Below are 17,057 nucleotides of genomic sequence, written 5' to 3' on the forward strand. Positions count from 1 at the left end.
ATGGGCAACACTTGGTTACCAAAAGATAGAAATACAAATGCACGGAGCCACCAACAGGAGCCAACCGCACATTTGTGGTTTCAGTTGATAGATCTCGTGTTCACAAGAAAACTATCAAAATTACCACGGAGGCAGCTATAGCCTACCTGCGTGACATCCGGGTCCAGAAATTATACAAATATGAAAGTTATTGAGTGTCTTGATATAGAAACAGAAGTTAATATCGGACATAGCACTCATGAAAGTGGCAAACCATAGACACGTGTTTCGGGCTTTTGGCCCATCATCAGTATGGTGCAGCCAAGTGTAAGGATGGGCAACACTTGGTTACCAAAAGATAGAAATACAAATGCACGGAGCCACCAACAGGAGCCAACCGCACATTTGTGGTTTCAGTTGATAGATCTCGTGTTCACAATATATATATATATATATATATACATATATATATATATATATATATATATATATATATATATATATATATATATATATATATATACAGGCTGATTCACGGTGGATGGCACATTAGACGTTTCTGGTGAACCAGACAACGGATCACTTTGAAAATTCAATGGAGGGCATATTCGGACATTCTCTAGCCAACTAAAATATTTTCGACAATGCGGTGTTGCCGCTTCTATTAGAAAGCAGTAGCAACTTTGATTTTTCAAATGGAACACTCTGTATATAATATTATTTTTGGAATCTCCAACAATTGCTCGACAACTTTTTTTGATATTTCCCTATACCTATCTGTTACCGTTTTCGAAATAAAACTTAATTTCAATTTTTTTCTTCGAAAATCATGACTTCTAAAAATGCCGATATCTTTTAGTTAAGAAGTACTATGATATCGAAATTTGGTTTAGAGTTAGGTGATACTTGGACACTTCCCACACGTCGGCCTAATCTCCGTTACTTCAATACAGGGTGGTAAAAAAATACAGTTTTTTCGTTTGCTTGAAAAAGTTGCTGAAATTTGATTATTTTAAATGAAACACCCTGTATATTATTGAAAATTCGGAAAGCTGCTGAAATTTTCTTTCTTTCTATGTATATCATACCTATACCTAACTAGTCAAGTTTCGGACTTATGAACATTTATTTGTAAAAATGTCCCTTCAGAATGGTATTTCCATTCGGTATTTGGTAAGCAGGCCATGATTACTATTTGACAGTAGCGTTGTGACATTCTCCTAATAATATCGACATTTTCGTCACTTCAGAAGTTGCAAATACCTTCAAAACGATGGAACAAAACTATTCAAACGAAGTTCTTATGAATTTGTTTATTATTTTTGGACAGTGTGACAAAATTATCAGCAGAACGTGTAGAAAGTTCAATGAAATGTATCCGAATCTACCGCCAATGAACCTCAAGAAATTTATACGAATTCAGAACAATTTCAATATGTTTGGATAAACTTTAAAAAAGCACCAAGAAACTTGAAATTGGAAATATTGATATGAATAATTATAAAAAAGTAAAACAATCATGTGGAATATTTCAAAATATGTTCGAATCGCTGGCCGTTCACTTCCAAGCACTTTAAAATTCGGGTGTTGACTGCTTTCGTTGTGGCAGATCTGATTTCATTGGGATCCAAATCTTCAAATGTTTGGGCAATCCTTTCTAACAATTCACCTCTCGAACGCACGGGTATTTTGTAATTTTTTTCTTTAAACATTCCCCACAAATAAAAATCTAATGGATTAAGATCGGGTGATCTCGCTGGCCAATTCCATGGTCCCAAGCGCCTCATCCACCGATCGTCAAATAGTCTATCCAGTTCTGCGCTCACTTCTCTTGTGCAATGTGCAGGAGCTCCGTCTAGTTGGTACCAACAGTTTCGATAATCTTCGAGTGGCAGATTATCCACGAAACTGTCTACAGTATTCTCCAAAATATTCAGGTAGCTTCTGGATGTTAATGACTCCTCGTATATCACGTACCTCAATTTGTTGTCCATCAACATGCAGAAGACATTAAAACTAAATTTTTCTTGAAATCCGGCTTCTTTTGTGACGTGAGGATTTTCACTGGACCAATAATGACGATTTTTTCTATTGAAAATCCCTTCTCTCGAAAATTTCGATTCATCAGTCCAAATAATTTTATTTAAAAAAAGTGGATCTTCTTGAATGCGTGTCAACAACATTTCACAAAATTCTACTTTCTGTTGAGGATCTTGAGGCTTCATTGCTTGAATTTTGGTGAATTTATATTCATGCAATTTATGTCTTCGCAAGATTCTTTGAACCGATGAATATTTTATACCCAAATCTTCTTCAGCACTTCTTATCGATGACTCGGGAAATGCGTGAAAATATGCTAAGACATTAATCTGGTTGTCTTCGAAAGTTACGGGTCGAGGCAAGTTTCTTGGTGCTTTTAAAGTTGATCCAAATGCATTGAAATTGTTCTGAATTCGTATAAATTTCTTGAGGTTCATTGGCGGTAGATTCGGATACATTTCATTGAACTTTCTACATGTTCTGCTGATAATTTTGTCACACTGTCCAAAAATAATAAACAAATTCATAAGAACTTCGTTTGAATAGTTTTGTTCCATCGTTTTGAAGGTATTTGCAACTTCTGAAGTGACGAAAATGTCGATATTATTAGGAGAATGTCACAACGCTACTGTCAAATAGTAATCATGGCCTGCTTACCAAATACCGAATGGAAATACCATTCTGAAGGGACATTTTCACAAATAAATGTTCATAAGTCCGAAACTTGACTAGTTAGGTATAGGTATGATATACATAGAAAGAAAGAAAATTTCAGCAGCTTTCCGAATTTTCAATAATATACAGGGTGTTCCATTTAAAATAATCAAATTTCAGCAACTTTTTCAAGCAAACGAAAAAACTGTATTTTTTTACCACCCTGTATTGAAGTAACGGAGATTAGGCTGACGTGTGGGAAGTGTCCAAGTATCACCTAACTCCAAACCAAATTTCGATATCATAGTACTTCTTAACTAAAAGATTTCGGCATTTTTAGAAGTCATGATTTTCGAAGAAAAAAATTGAAATTAAGTTTTATTTCGAAAACGGTAACAGATAGATATAGGTAAATATCAAGAAAAGTTGTCGGGCAACTGTTGGAGATTCCAAAAATAATATTATATACAGAGTGTTCCATTTGAAAAATCAAAGTTGCTAATAGTTGCTATAGAAAGTTGCTTTCTAATAGAAGCGGCAACACCGCATTGTCGAAAATATTTTAGTTGGCTAGAGAATGTCCGAATATGCCCTCCATTGAATTTTCAAAGTGATCCGTTGTCTGGTTCACCAGAAACGTCTAATGTGCCATCCACCGTGAATCAGCCTGTATGTATTTCACCTTCAGTTACTTTTCAATTCATCAATCAAACGGTTTTATTCAGCTTGTCCTGTTTGTTTGTTCGTTTATTTATTTATACATTTATTTATTTGGGTCAAATTTAGTAATTGGAGTTTGACTCATTTCTTGTTGATAATTTGATCTGATATTTGGTACACATATTCAGTTTTGATGACAATACAATTTAATGAATTCGGTATCATTGTAAATTCAAGATGGCCGCAGCTACAAAATTGTATATTTTTATCCCACAACTACCTCAATATGGATATCAAATGACAAGGCTTGATTGGTAGAATAGTAGTCCACTCTGAAAAAGATGCAAATTCAAGCTATAAAATGGTGAAATACATATTAAATCACAACAACCTCAATATGTGTATCAAATGACGGCTTGACTAGAAGGTACTAAACTGGTACCTACTAATCGAAATACAAGCATGGATCTTTCATCCAAGTCAAAATTTTGTATCGTGTTGAGGACTGTATGGCGTTAGGGTGGCTACAAATGATACGTCGTTAGCGATACATCACCCAAGTTGAGGTAAAAGGTTATAACGTGTCTAGAACTCTGTGGCATTGGGGTGGATAAAAATTAGGAACTGAAAACTTGAAAATGTTACGTTGAAAGATTTCATTAAAAAAATAATAATAATAATGATGTAGGTAATCTACTAAAAACTAGAAAATAATTTGGAAGGTCCACTCTCCTCAGCAATCTACGGTATTGATGAGATAGCAAAATAATAAAATCGTTGGGCTTGGTATTTACATATTTACTCAGGTTACGCTTCGCCCAACGATTCCATTATTTTCTATTTGATCAATTCCGTAGATTGCTGAGGAGAGTGGTGTGATGACTGCTACCTAGAACTTTTCAAATTATTTTTCAATTTTTAGTACATTATCCCTTTTTTGTAACCGTTTGACATAAAAAATATTTTTACTCATTTTTCCAAAATATGGGCTATATATAAACAAATTGATATATTTCCTGACTGAGTCATGAAAATGTAATTTTAGTACTCTAAACCGCCTCGTATAAAGCATCATCCCCACAAAAGGTGTTCCTGTAAAGGAAATAGAGAGATGCTCATTCAGCAAGTGAAATGTGAATCAAGGTAGTCCCATCATAAAAACTTTCGTAATAGTGGTTCCAAACGCTTCTAAATATCGAATAGAATTCCACCAAAAGTTTTCTTTATAAATTATTACTTCATCACTATCTCGAATATATTTTCCCAATTTTGAAAACATTTTTTATTCTAGGGTTCTAGTTCAACTCTTGAATCGCAGAATTGTTGATGAATAGAAGCTTTATACTCGACGTGGACACATCGATTTCATCTGACACTGCTGTTTACGAGAAAGTGTCCCAAGACCCTGTCCTAGGTCAATTTTTCTAATAACTCACGTAACCAAAATTAGACACTATTTGAATAGTTCTGAATCACTCCATGCTAATGATACCAAATTTTACTCCAATCCATCACCTTTTACAGGAAAATTCGGCCTCAATTCCCAAATGATGCAATGAATGGTTACTTCCATTGAATATTGCTCAATGTGTCGTCTTACATATAAAAAAACAACTGTTTTTCCTTACACATTACGATATACTCAATCACAAACTAGAAACTGGTATTTACCTGATCTAAGACCAGTGTGTTTTATCACTTCAGACCTTACCTGGTCCAATCATATTCTATCAACAAGCGAACGTGTCAGAATTGATTTCACGAAACATTTTTACAAATACCCTTCATGACATCGATGAAACTACCATACCTACGTTCACCCTATGTTATTCAAATCTGTTGAAAAACCAACCCTCATATACTGAAAGCTACACTCGGAGGAGATCTCATCTTCTCCTTCCGCACTCTCATATAAAATTATACTAGTCTAGGCCAAATTTTCATTCAGAATTTTGATAAAAGATCATAAAACTATTGATTCAAACTGAAGAAATGAACTTTGAGACCAAACAATGAAAGCAGTTTCAAGCATAGATATAACAAGACAGATAAGACTATTTACATAAAGATACGTGCCATGAATACTTCACAGTCTAATCGCCAAGAAGCTAGTTGTTCTACCAATCGAAAGACCGTTGCCAAATCTTTCAATAAAATATATACTACTTTTAAGGTTTTTGTAGGAAATTATTTGATATGATTCTCTTTAAGTATTGATAATTCGTTATGAAAACGAAAGTAATTATTTCATATCAGACAAACACTAATTCATGTTTTATGAAAAAAATATTGATCAACCAACCATAAAAAACATAAACATAATCGTGAATCTATAACTTAATAAAATATATGGCAACGTTGAGCAGAATAATCGCCGATTCCCATCCATTCATTTCGAGTGTCTTGAAGATCGTAGTAAAATTTAATAATAGTTAATTGTGTGTTTTTTGTGCGTTTGAGACATTAATTGTGATTGACTTCGTTAAATATGGTTCGACAGTGCCAAGTTTGTAGGAAAATAGACCATCTTAATCCAAATTTGTCCTTTCATCGGTAAGTTTAATTTTTAGGTTATGTTTACTACCATAAGCGTACCAAAAGGATTTGAAAATTAGATTAATTATTATCAATAATACAATAAAACCATAATGTTACTCAAAAAAATGCAATATGGTGTATTTTACTTGAATTTTTTCCCTCATTAAATGTCCCTATTCTTTCCTACATAATTACAATAATAAAATAATATACAAATACATAATAACTACTTAGTAAGTAATTATTTTATTGCTATTGTCTGATATTTCATTAGAAACCAATATTTTAGATTTTCTGCTAACTTGGATCGCTTAAAATATTGGTATTTGTTGCTGGATTTTTCTGAAGATAAAATACTTCCTAAAACCGCACAAATTTGTTCTGATCATTTTGATGATGACTGCTTTGATTATAAGCCAACTGGAGTGAAATATTTAAGAACTGATGCAAATCCAAAACCAGTACATCCAGAATTATTTGAAGCCAATAATTCAAGGTAAATTCTATTATTAGTATTATTAAATATTGTAAGTAGGTATTTCACGATTTTTTAATTTTAGAAAACGTGTACTTACTTTATTGTACAATTTAACAAGAACTGTTTGGTATTTTTTCCCAATATGTTTGTTCTTTTGCAGTTCTCGAGTAGACTTAAGTTCAACATCTATGAGTTCAACTGATACAGGAAAGAGCTTCGAAAGGTAATATCAATATAAATAACTTCATTGACTTCAAGTAGACGGCATAAAAAAATTAAACAATAAATTAAAATATGAAAAAGGAGTAACTTGAAGCCAGTTACCAAATATAGAGTATAGTAAAACTTATAACTTTTTGTAAAAAAATATTAACCAGTGCAATTTCTTGTATTTAGGAAATCAACAACTAGCGGGTCAGACTCTAACAGTCAATTATCAACTACTAGTATATTACAAGATCTCAGCCCTCTTAGTACAAGGTGAGCAAAGTTTACCTACGTATTTGCATACAATGAGATTGAAGTAACTTTAAATGTGATATATCAAATTACAAAATCATGGATTATTATTTTTTAAATAGATATACTGTTAATAGGTACTAAGAAATTTTTTTTTGTTCTTGCATATTATTATATTTCGATTACAATACACTAAGTTACTACCTCGAATTTTCTATTTTAGGACAACAGAATTATGTCGAGTTGAATCAAGTACAACTCTGACTGCTTCTGAAACTGAACAAAATATAATATCACTTGTGCATCAAGGTCAACGTGTTTCAGATGTAGCAGGGCCATCATCAGGGTTTAGAGGAAAACTTTCCCTATTATCAACACCAAAAAAACGGTAAACAAACATCTATTAATCTTATTTCCACACAAGGAAAATACAAATATTATAATAAAAAATAAAGGACAATAAATAAAGAGAACGGTATATATAAATTTGGTAATTTTACTGGTGTAGATAGAAATATAAATTTCAATGAATGATATTTTAATATTAAATATTTATAAGTTAACTAATTTTGCCTTTTAGACAGCGATGCTACATTGGAGATTTAGAAAGTGAAGATTGTTCTTCACCTAAACGTGCGAAGCAAAATTTCAGAGTAATGAAACGTGCTATATATAACCAAAAGTTGAAAATAAAACGTCTTCATGAAACAGTGAGAAAACTTCGTTTAAAGGTTACTTCAATGCAGAGCTTGATCGGAGTACTCAAGGAGAAGAATCTTTTATCAGAAGTCTCTGAAAATTCTATTAAGGTACCTGAATAATTATTTTATTTAGTCAACAGTAAAACAATTAGAAATTTTTTGTTGTAGGCTTCAATTCCTGGTGTCACAAAAAACATTTTTGAAAGACTCCTAAAAGGACCTTCTTGTCAAAAATATAATGCAAGTTTAAGAACGTTTGCCTTGACACTTTCTTTTTACTCTCCAAGAGCTTACAATTTTGTAAGGAACAATTTTAATCGTTCTTTACCTCATTTAGGAACAATTTCCAAATGGTATAGATTTGTGGATGGATCACCAGGGTTTACCGAAGAAGCCCTTACAGCATTAAAATTGAAATCCAACCAATTGAAAGCTGAAGGAAAAAATACTTCCATTTTATGTAACTTGGTAATGGATGAAATGTCGATAAGAAAGCAAATTGAATGGACTGGAAAATCTTTCACAGGTTATGTAGACATCGGCACAGGTTTGGATACAGACACTCTTCCAGATGCTAGAGAAGTGTTGGTTTTTATGTTAGTTTGCGTGAATAGTTCATGGAAAATTCCAGTGGGATATTTTTTATTAAATGGTTTGGCAAGTAAAGAGAAGGCAAACTTAGTAAATAAATGTTTGGAATTTTTGAACGAATCTGATATAACAATTACATCTTTAACATTTGATGGTGCTCCTGTCAATTTTAGTATGGCGGAAGAACTTGGGTGTGGTTTTACAGATCCGACTAACTTAAAAACAGATTTTCCACACCCAATTTCAAAGGAGCCCATTTATATTTTTCTAGATCCCTGTCATATGGAAAAACTAATTAGAAATTGTTTAGGAGCACTAAAAGTTTTAAATGATGGGGATGGGGGAGTCATCGATTGGGATTTTTTGGAAAAACTTTTTGAACATCAAAATAATGAAGGCCTTCATGCAGCAACAAAATTAAAATTGAGACATTTACAATGGGTTAGGGAAAAAATGAAGGTTTGTCTTGCAACTCAAACCTTGAGTAAAAGTGTGTCAGATGCATTGTTATATCTTGCTCATGATTTGAAATTGCCTCAATTTAAAGGCGTGGATGCTACAGCAAATTTCATTTTAAAATTTAACAATATTTTCGATATTTTCAATTCACATAGTAGATTTGCTAAATATGTCTATAAAAAACCATTATCTCCTGCTACACAAAAAATATTTTAAAATTTAACAATATTTTCGATATTTTCAATTCACATAGTAGATTTGCTAAATATGTCTATAAAAAACCATTATCTCCTGCTACACAAAAATATTTTTTGGTTATATGAACGAAATTTCGGATTATATTTTATATTTAAATATTGCTGGTGATCTCGTACTAGATTCACAGAGACGAACAGGTTTTTTAGGTTTTTTAATAAATATAAATAGTTTAAAATCATTTTATAATAAATATGTACCTAACAAATTATTATATATTTTAACACATAAAATTTCCCAAGATCATTTGGAAAGTTTTTTTGGAGCGATTAGGAGTAAAGGCGGTTTCAATAACAACCCCACTGCCAGGCAATTTGAAGCTGCCTATAAAAGGCTTCTTATTCACTCAGAAATAAGTGGACCCAAAACGGGAAACACAATTGATCTGGAAAACATACCAATATTAACTCGAGGAAGTGGCACTAGAATAACCTATAATGAAAATTATGATGATATGCGCAAAGATAAGGATTATGTTTCATTTTTTGAATCACTAAAAATAGAAATGGTTGATAATAATTTTTTAAATTCAACCGCTTGGGACCTAACAGATTATGTAGAGGATATTGTTACTTATATTTCAGGATTTGTTGTCAAAAGTTTAAAAAAATGCATTACTTGTTCTACATGTTTTGCTCTATTAGAATCTAATATTACCTATTCCTCATTACAAAAAAGAAAGAAATTTGGAAACTTAATCAATGCCTCAAAACTAATTATTGAACTTTGTAAAACTGGAGAAAAATATTTTAGATTTTGTCAAAAAAGTTCAAATATGAGCAAATTCAATAAGAAAATTATGAATAATCTCATTATGACTATTATAAAAAACCTAGACAAAAGTATCTACAATTATTTTGGCGATCACTTCTATGAAACTGGACCTGTCGATTCACATTACATACAGTTAATAAAGCTTTCTCTTAAAAATTATATAAATATTAGGATTTATTATGAAACTAAAAAAAAGTAGATATTTCCAAAAGTAATAGAGTTAGGAGTGTGAATACAAAAATAATTTTATTTAAAAATCAATAATATTTATATTTTTACATTTACCATTAACATTTACTTGTACTTTCCTTTTATTCAATTATTCTCTTTTTATGTTATCATTTGTTTTCAGCTGAACTTATGTTTATGTATTTTTTTTATTTTTAAATTAGAATAAATATGAGAATGCGATTTATTTTGGTTCGTTTTTTTTTTAAACTCTCTTCATCAAAAATTTTGCAATATTTTTCGATTTTTTAATAATTATTATTAAAATTCACTAGTAAGTAGTATATGAATAATGTAAGCATCTTGGGTCATAAGTGAATGTTCTGATTCTAGCTTTATTCTTGAACTGTACCATTTAGGTACCAGTAAATGTCATTTGAGACTCTTGATCTGTGCCCTTGATGCACAGAAAACCCTTATTTGTTAAAAATTTTATTACCCTCGCGATGATTCTACCGGCCAAGTCTTTATTGTCTCTCCGCGCGTCCCGGAATGACGGCAGGTAAACAAATACTATTTATGAATGAATCGCCAGCCCACTGGTTTCAAGGCATTCGAATTTTCAATATAATGAAAAGTTGTTAGTGCTACATCTGTGAATGCTATTGAAAATGAAATCGATGATATCTTGTTCTGATCCTTATGTTCATAATAATTTTGTACTCTGCTATACTATATGTTTATATTTTTATTAGCGTCCATATGATCCTTATGTTCATGATAATTTTGTACTCTGGTATGGTATCATGTTTATATTTTTATAAGCGTCCATATTGATCTTATTTTATTTATTAGACTTTCATAGGACACTGTCCTCAGCTTTTAACTATGTTTATTATGTTTAATTATATTTATTATTATATTTCAAATAGAGTGAGTCAATTCACTATGTAAAAGTTCATTTGAAAGCTATATATAGAGCAATTAAAATTGGCACTATGGGTAAAATATATGAGTAGTATATTTCAGTTAACATAATTCTTCTGAGTTTCATAATTAAATATCCAGGAAATTAAATACACTCTCACATACAACGCTCTCAATTTCAGTTCCACCACCTTACTCAATGAACAAAGAGAGAGAGAGAGAGAAAGAGAGAGAGTGAATAGCTACTTTTTGACTTGAGTCATTTTTTACTTTTGAAAACCGTTTTCCTATCTATACTTCCATAGTTAACATTTTTAACGGAAAAAATTATAGTTTCACCGTTAACATCTGTCGTTTCCATACGAACAACAAACCTCGAAATTCGCATGATTCTTAGCGATCCCACAAATGATGCCATGATTATGTACTCAAGAAAAATGAAATATCTTTCATATATTAAAAATTGGATTTTTCTTAACAAAAACAAAAGAAAACTTGTTCAAAGTTGAAAAGGGAATACATTCCTGAAAGCACATTGGCCTGAAAATATCTGAAAACAATCCCAATATCGAAAAAAATCGACTCATTTTTCAATTATTTAAGTTGTAAAAAACAACACCCCCTATAGTTATACCCGGGAATGAGTGAGTGATTTTTTCAAAAATTGTAGTATTCTTTTAGTTATCCAGCTAAATATAACGAAACGAAATGTGGAGACTGAAAATTCGGAGTTTTGTCTATCTAATGCTTGAATCGTGATACAAAACCTAACGATCATTACCCATTGATGCCAAATGTATGGGCTTTGTATAATGCGTGATATCTAATGGGACTCGTATGAACCGTATTAAATCCGCACAATATATATAATTTTATACATATCTGCTAGCGCGCCCCCTACCTGAAATAGCGAGAACTAAAGGTGTATATCTTGAGACGTTTTCCATTGTTTACAAAGCCGGGGCTATATTTCGTTTATGAGGTGCCCTACTCATTTCTAACCTGATAAAAACGATATACACGTGAATTTTTACGAAGCCCGCGACCGGGCTTCACAAAAGTGTATAAGGCTTGGTATAGTGGTCCTGTGTAGCGTTTTGGGCTTCGTAATGGGGGTTAATACGTCTATGTGTATATATATATATATATATATATATATATATATATATATATATATATATACACAGTGTCACACATAAAGTCCGCATCGAATGGGATTTTTTTTGTTCATCTCTTCAAGCAACTTTTGATATCTCCATTAGGTTGTGCTCGAAATTTCGAAAATCGGTAAAGAGAAAAGATGATTGTTTTTTCATTTTTTACCCATATACCAATTTTCAACTCTCTAGTACAAATTTAGTTTTTTACAGTTTTTCGAAAATTTGACATTTGCCGATTTCTCAAATTTAACCAAACCTCAACAAAGTTAGTGATTTATGCCTAACTTGTCTTTCCAACGCATTTGTATTACCAATTGCAACTCTAAATACTATTTATTTCGCAAAAATTTGAAACACCAGAAATAATTATGCCAAAAATGATGCAAAGTTGATACAGTTTTTAAAAACAGATAAATATTTCACTTCATTTCTACTTTTTGCGAAATAGCTTGATACATAAGCATAATTAAAAAACAATATCAATGAAAAGTCAATAATTCAGTCTTTACTGCACTTTTCAAACAGTTAAACTTTGATTTACTAATTACGAAAAATTACAACGCAATTACACTAAGGGTACTGTGGAAACAATTGAACTGATTCTCGAATAACTGCCTCTAAATGGTTTATATCTCGAAAAGGTCTTTGCCTATACACCTTTTGTGTATATAACCCCACTAGAAATCTAGTGGGGTTATATCAGCAGATCTAGGCGGCCAAAAGTGTTCCATATTGCGACTGATTACTTTGCTCCTAAATATTACCAAAAGACGCTCTTTAACCACCCTTGTAGTATGAATAGGTGCACCATCACACTGATACCACACAACATTTCTTACTTGAAGGGGCATATTATCCAAAACTTCAGATATATATATATATATATATATATATATATATATATATATATATTTATTATGTCCTTTTTATATTACAGTCCTCAATAAAGCTAATAAACATTAGCGATGGCTCGGGCAGCTAAACAGAGTAAATATTTATTCTGACTTATTTATGACTGTTGAATTTATGGATGTTCAAGTTTTCCCAAATGTTCATGCGGTTTCCCTTGTTGATTTGTTTTATTAGTTTTATGTTCTTTGGTGGGGGGAAATTATGTTTGTTTTGTATGGCGTGTGTTGCAAGGTTTGATTTATATACTGTTAGATTTATGTATGCCTTTTTCTGCTCATTGTACCTTTGGATCAGTTTTTTCTTGGTTTGGCTGATATAGAATTTGTTGCAGTCCGAGCATTGTATACTGTATATCCCGTTTTGGTCTTTGTCTTCTTCTTTTTCCTTCTTTTTCATAGTTGTTTATCACAAATCAACAAGGGAAACCGCATGGACATTTGGGAAAACTTGAACATCCATAAATTTAACATCATAAATCACTTATCGAGGAACAAGTACAAATCAAAACACAACAAGATCTCACATTCAATATATTAAACAAAATCATACACATTCCTATAGAAGATCTAACACGAAGAAGAGTACCTGATGCAGAACAAATACAGGCAAATTTACCTAAACTACCTGAAATACCTGAGTTAAGACGCTCTGACCGTATAAAGAGACAGACAACAGGATGACCAGTTCAGTTTGAGGATTGTCAGAAGATGACAGTACTACCAACTGTCGAAAGCGCTCGCAGATAATTAATAGAAGATATAAAGCTTCAAATCCTTTTTGTAGAATTTAATATTGAAATACTCAAAATAAAGGAAGGAAAATTAGTTGCATCAATATATATATATATATATATATATATATATATATATATATATATATATATATATATATATATATATATATATATATACATAGATAGATATATATATATATATATATATATATATATATATATATATATATACATAGATAGATAGATAGATATATATATATATATATATATATATATATATATATATATATATATATATATACATAGATAGATAGATATATATATATATATATATATCCGTGATATATATATATAGATATATATATATATAGATAGATATATATATATATATCCTTCCTATCCGTGAAAACTTCAGATTTCATATTCAATACCTTAACGGGGAGATGAGGTCAACTAAGAAGAAGAAGAACGCAGGTAAAACTCAACAACGTTTAAATAGTAGGTAGTAGAGGGTTTATGGACTAATCTATTTCTGAACACATAACGAATACCATTTTACCATTATAGTAAGAAGTGAGTTGAGCAAGGTCAACAAATTTCTGAACACGTAACAGCACACCTTGATAATGACAAATGAGATTTTGTCGAAACGTCGGTGAAATTAGAGATAATATCACATACACGGATCAAATACCCGGAAAAACCAGTTCAGCATATATATATATATATATATATATATATATATATATATATATATATACAGATAGAGATTTTATCGAGTGTGTATGATACAAATCAAGAATGAAATAATTCGTGGACACAACACTCAAAAAATAGGGGCAAACCGCGGACACGTGTTTCTGGCTATTGGCCTCATCAGCGCGGTGCAGCCAAGTGTGAAGATGGGCAACACTTGTTTGCCGAAAGCAGGAAACAACACATACGCACGGAGTCAACAACAGAAGCCAACCGCACATTTGTGGTTTCAGTTAGAAGACCTAGAATTCCTAGGCTATATCTAACATGACCACGTAGGCAGCTATAGCTACCTGCGTGACATCCGGGTCCAGGATATAAATACAGATAGAGATTTTATCGAGTGTGTATGATACAAATCAAGAATGAAATAATTCGTGGACACAACACTCAAAAAATAGGGGCAAACCGCGGACACGTGTTTCTGGCTATTGGCCTCATCAGCGCGGTGCAGCCAAGTGTGAAGATGGGCAACACTTGTTTGCCGAAAGCAGGAAACAACACATACGCACGGAGTCAACAACAGAAGCCAACCGCACATTTGTGGTTTCAGTTAGAAGACCTAGAATTCCTAGGCTACATCTAACATGACCACGTAGGCAGCTATAGCTACCTGCGTATGAGTGTGTATGATTTGTATCATACACACTCGATAAAATCTCTATCTGTATTTATATCCTGGACCCGGATGTCACGCAGGTAGCTATAGCTGCCTACGTGGTCATGTTAGATGTAGCCTAGGAATTCTAGGTCTTCTAACTGAAACCACAAATGTGCGGTTGGCTTCTGTTGTTGACTCCGTGCGTATGTGTTGTTTCCTGCTTTCGGCAAACAAGTGTTGCCCATCTTCACACTTGGCTGCACCGCGCTGATGAGGCCAATAGCCAGAAACACGTGTCCGCGGTTTGCCCCTATTTTTTGAGTGTTGTGTCCACGAATTATTTCATTCTTGATTTGTATCATACACACTCGATAAAATCTCTATCTGTATTTATATCCTGGACCCGGATGTCACGCAGGTAGCTATAGCTGCCTACGTGGTCATGTTAGATGTAGCCTAGGAATTCTAGGTCTTCTAACTGAAACCACAAATGTGCGGTTGGCTTCTGTTGTTGACTCCGTGCGTATGTGTTGTTTCCTGCTTTCGGCAAACAAGTGTTGCCCATCTTCACACTTGGCTGCACCGCGCTGATGAGGCCAATAGCCAGAAACACGTGTCCGCGGTTTGCCCCTATTTTTTGAGTGTTGTGTCCACGAATTATTTCATTCTTGATATATATATATATATATATATATATATATATATATATATATATATATATATATATTTAATTTTCTTGGGTCATTAGGCACATATTAAATTAAAATATACGAAAAGAAAGACTTCAATTAAACGTTTCGCCTCTGGCCAGAGGCATCTTTAGTAAAATTATTTTTTAATCAGTGAAAGGTGGGTACCATTTTTCAGTAATTAACAGCTGGAAGATAAAACAAAAAACCATATTAAATTGAGTGTTAAGTATTCAAGAAAGTAGGGTTACATACCTTGGCAAGTACTGCATGATTCATTATTATATTTGGCTTTTTTCCATATTGCCATTTTAACAATTATGTTATAGTTGATGGAAAACGGTGTGTCAATATGTATATCAGTGCGTAACTCAGTTCTGCAGGATATCGGATGTAAAATTTTGTTTTGCGATTGGGTCTTTTTTCACATTTTGTTGGAATGTTTATTTGCTATGTGTAGGAGTAATAGGGGTAGTTTTATTATGAAGTGTGGTTGAATTGTTAGGATATTTTTGAAGTTAAAGAACTGTGTGGTAGATTTGGCTGAGGTTGTTGATATCTGTTCTATTGTTTATAGTGTTTGGTGATTTTTTAATACATATCATTTCTTTCATAGTTCTTTTATCATGGTTGTGTTCATACGCTAAAACTTTGGTGCCATTAAAATTTGGGTTGTGGTTATCAGTAAAAATATGCTTGTTTAGAGCAGTATTAGAATTTTTCATATGTTTGTGTCCATTTAGTCGGTTATTTAATAATTGTGACGTCATCCCAATGTAAACTTTATCGCAGTCAAAACATGGAATACTATAAATCAAGTTGTATTGTTTCATAACAGAAACTTTGCTTTTTAGTGACGTGAAAAGTTCTTTCGTTAGGTTATAAGATTTGTAACATGTTTGTATGTTTTGTTTTTTAAGGATATTGACTATATTTTCTGATAAGCCAGGAATGTATGGTATGGCGGTAGAGGAAACAGGATTTTTATTTATAATGAGGTTTGTAGAATTGTACATTTTATATGTGCGTTTTTTATGATATTATTTATGGAATTAATTGGCTAATTGTTATTGGTAAGCGTGTCACGTACTTTTTTTAAGGCTTGTTGTCTAATTAGGAACTACTTAAAACTACTTATATACAGGGTGTCCCTGGACTTCCTCTTTTCCTCTCGGGAATGTATAGATAGGGTCAAAATATCACCAGTACTTCATATAACTTTTTTTCCTAAAATCCTTCGTTACCAAGTAACGGGCCCTCGAAGTTACAAAATGAAAAATGTTTTTCTTTGATAACTTTTCAAGTGAATATTCAAAATCATCCAAATTTTGGTAATTGACTAAACAAATGAATTGCTTCGATGAGCTTTCATGCAGGAGTCAGTTGTTTTGCTACAAAGTCAGGAACGGACTACCCCCGATGGTCCACACCCCAAAACTTTGAAATGACAGATATTTTTCAATATTTTTCAACAAATTAAGGTTACTTGGACAATTTTATGAATAAAAGTACTCGTGTGGAAA

General features: G+C 32.3%; 2 protein-coding genes across 9 annotated transcripts in view; one reads left to right on the forward strand and one right to left on the reverse strand.

Moving 5' to 3' along the window:
* The window catches only part of Ir8a (Ionotropic receptor 8a), a 465,956-nt gene that overhangs the window by 323,979 nt on the left and 124,920 nt on the right, over positions 1 to 17,057 (reverse strand). The window lies entirely within an intron of this gene.
* Positions 1 to 17,057, forward strand: part of LOC111513753 (uncharacterized) — an 81,085-nt gene that overhangs the window by 3,059 nt on the left and 60,969 nt on the right. Inside the window, exon 1 of one of the 6 annotated variants that reach the window (XM_074170531.1) lies at positions 3,265 to 3,342. The exons of 3 other annotated variants lie outside the window; for them this stretch is intronic. The gene's annotated coding sequence lies outside the window, so the exon portion shown is untranslated. Of the gene's footprint in view, positions 1 to 3,264; positions 3,343 to 10,898; positions 10,918 to 16,394; positions 16,533 to 17,057 lie in introns of those variants that run through there. 2 more of the 6 variants (XM_074170523.1, XM_074170529.1) reach the window with 2 other exon arrangements.

Source organism: Leptinotarsa decemlineata, unplaced genomic scaffold (genome assembly GCF_025532065.1).
Source record: "Leptinotarsa decemlineata unplaced genomic scaffold, Ldec_3_MD MMD2_P_RNA_scaffold_11, whole genome shotgun sequence".
Lineage (NCBI taxonomy): Eukaryota > Metazoa > Arthropoda > Insecta > Coleoptera > Chrysomelidae > Leptinotarsa > Leptinotarsa decemlineata.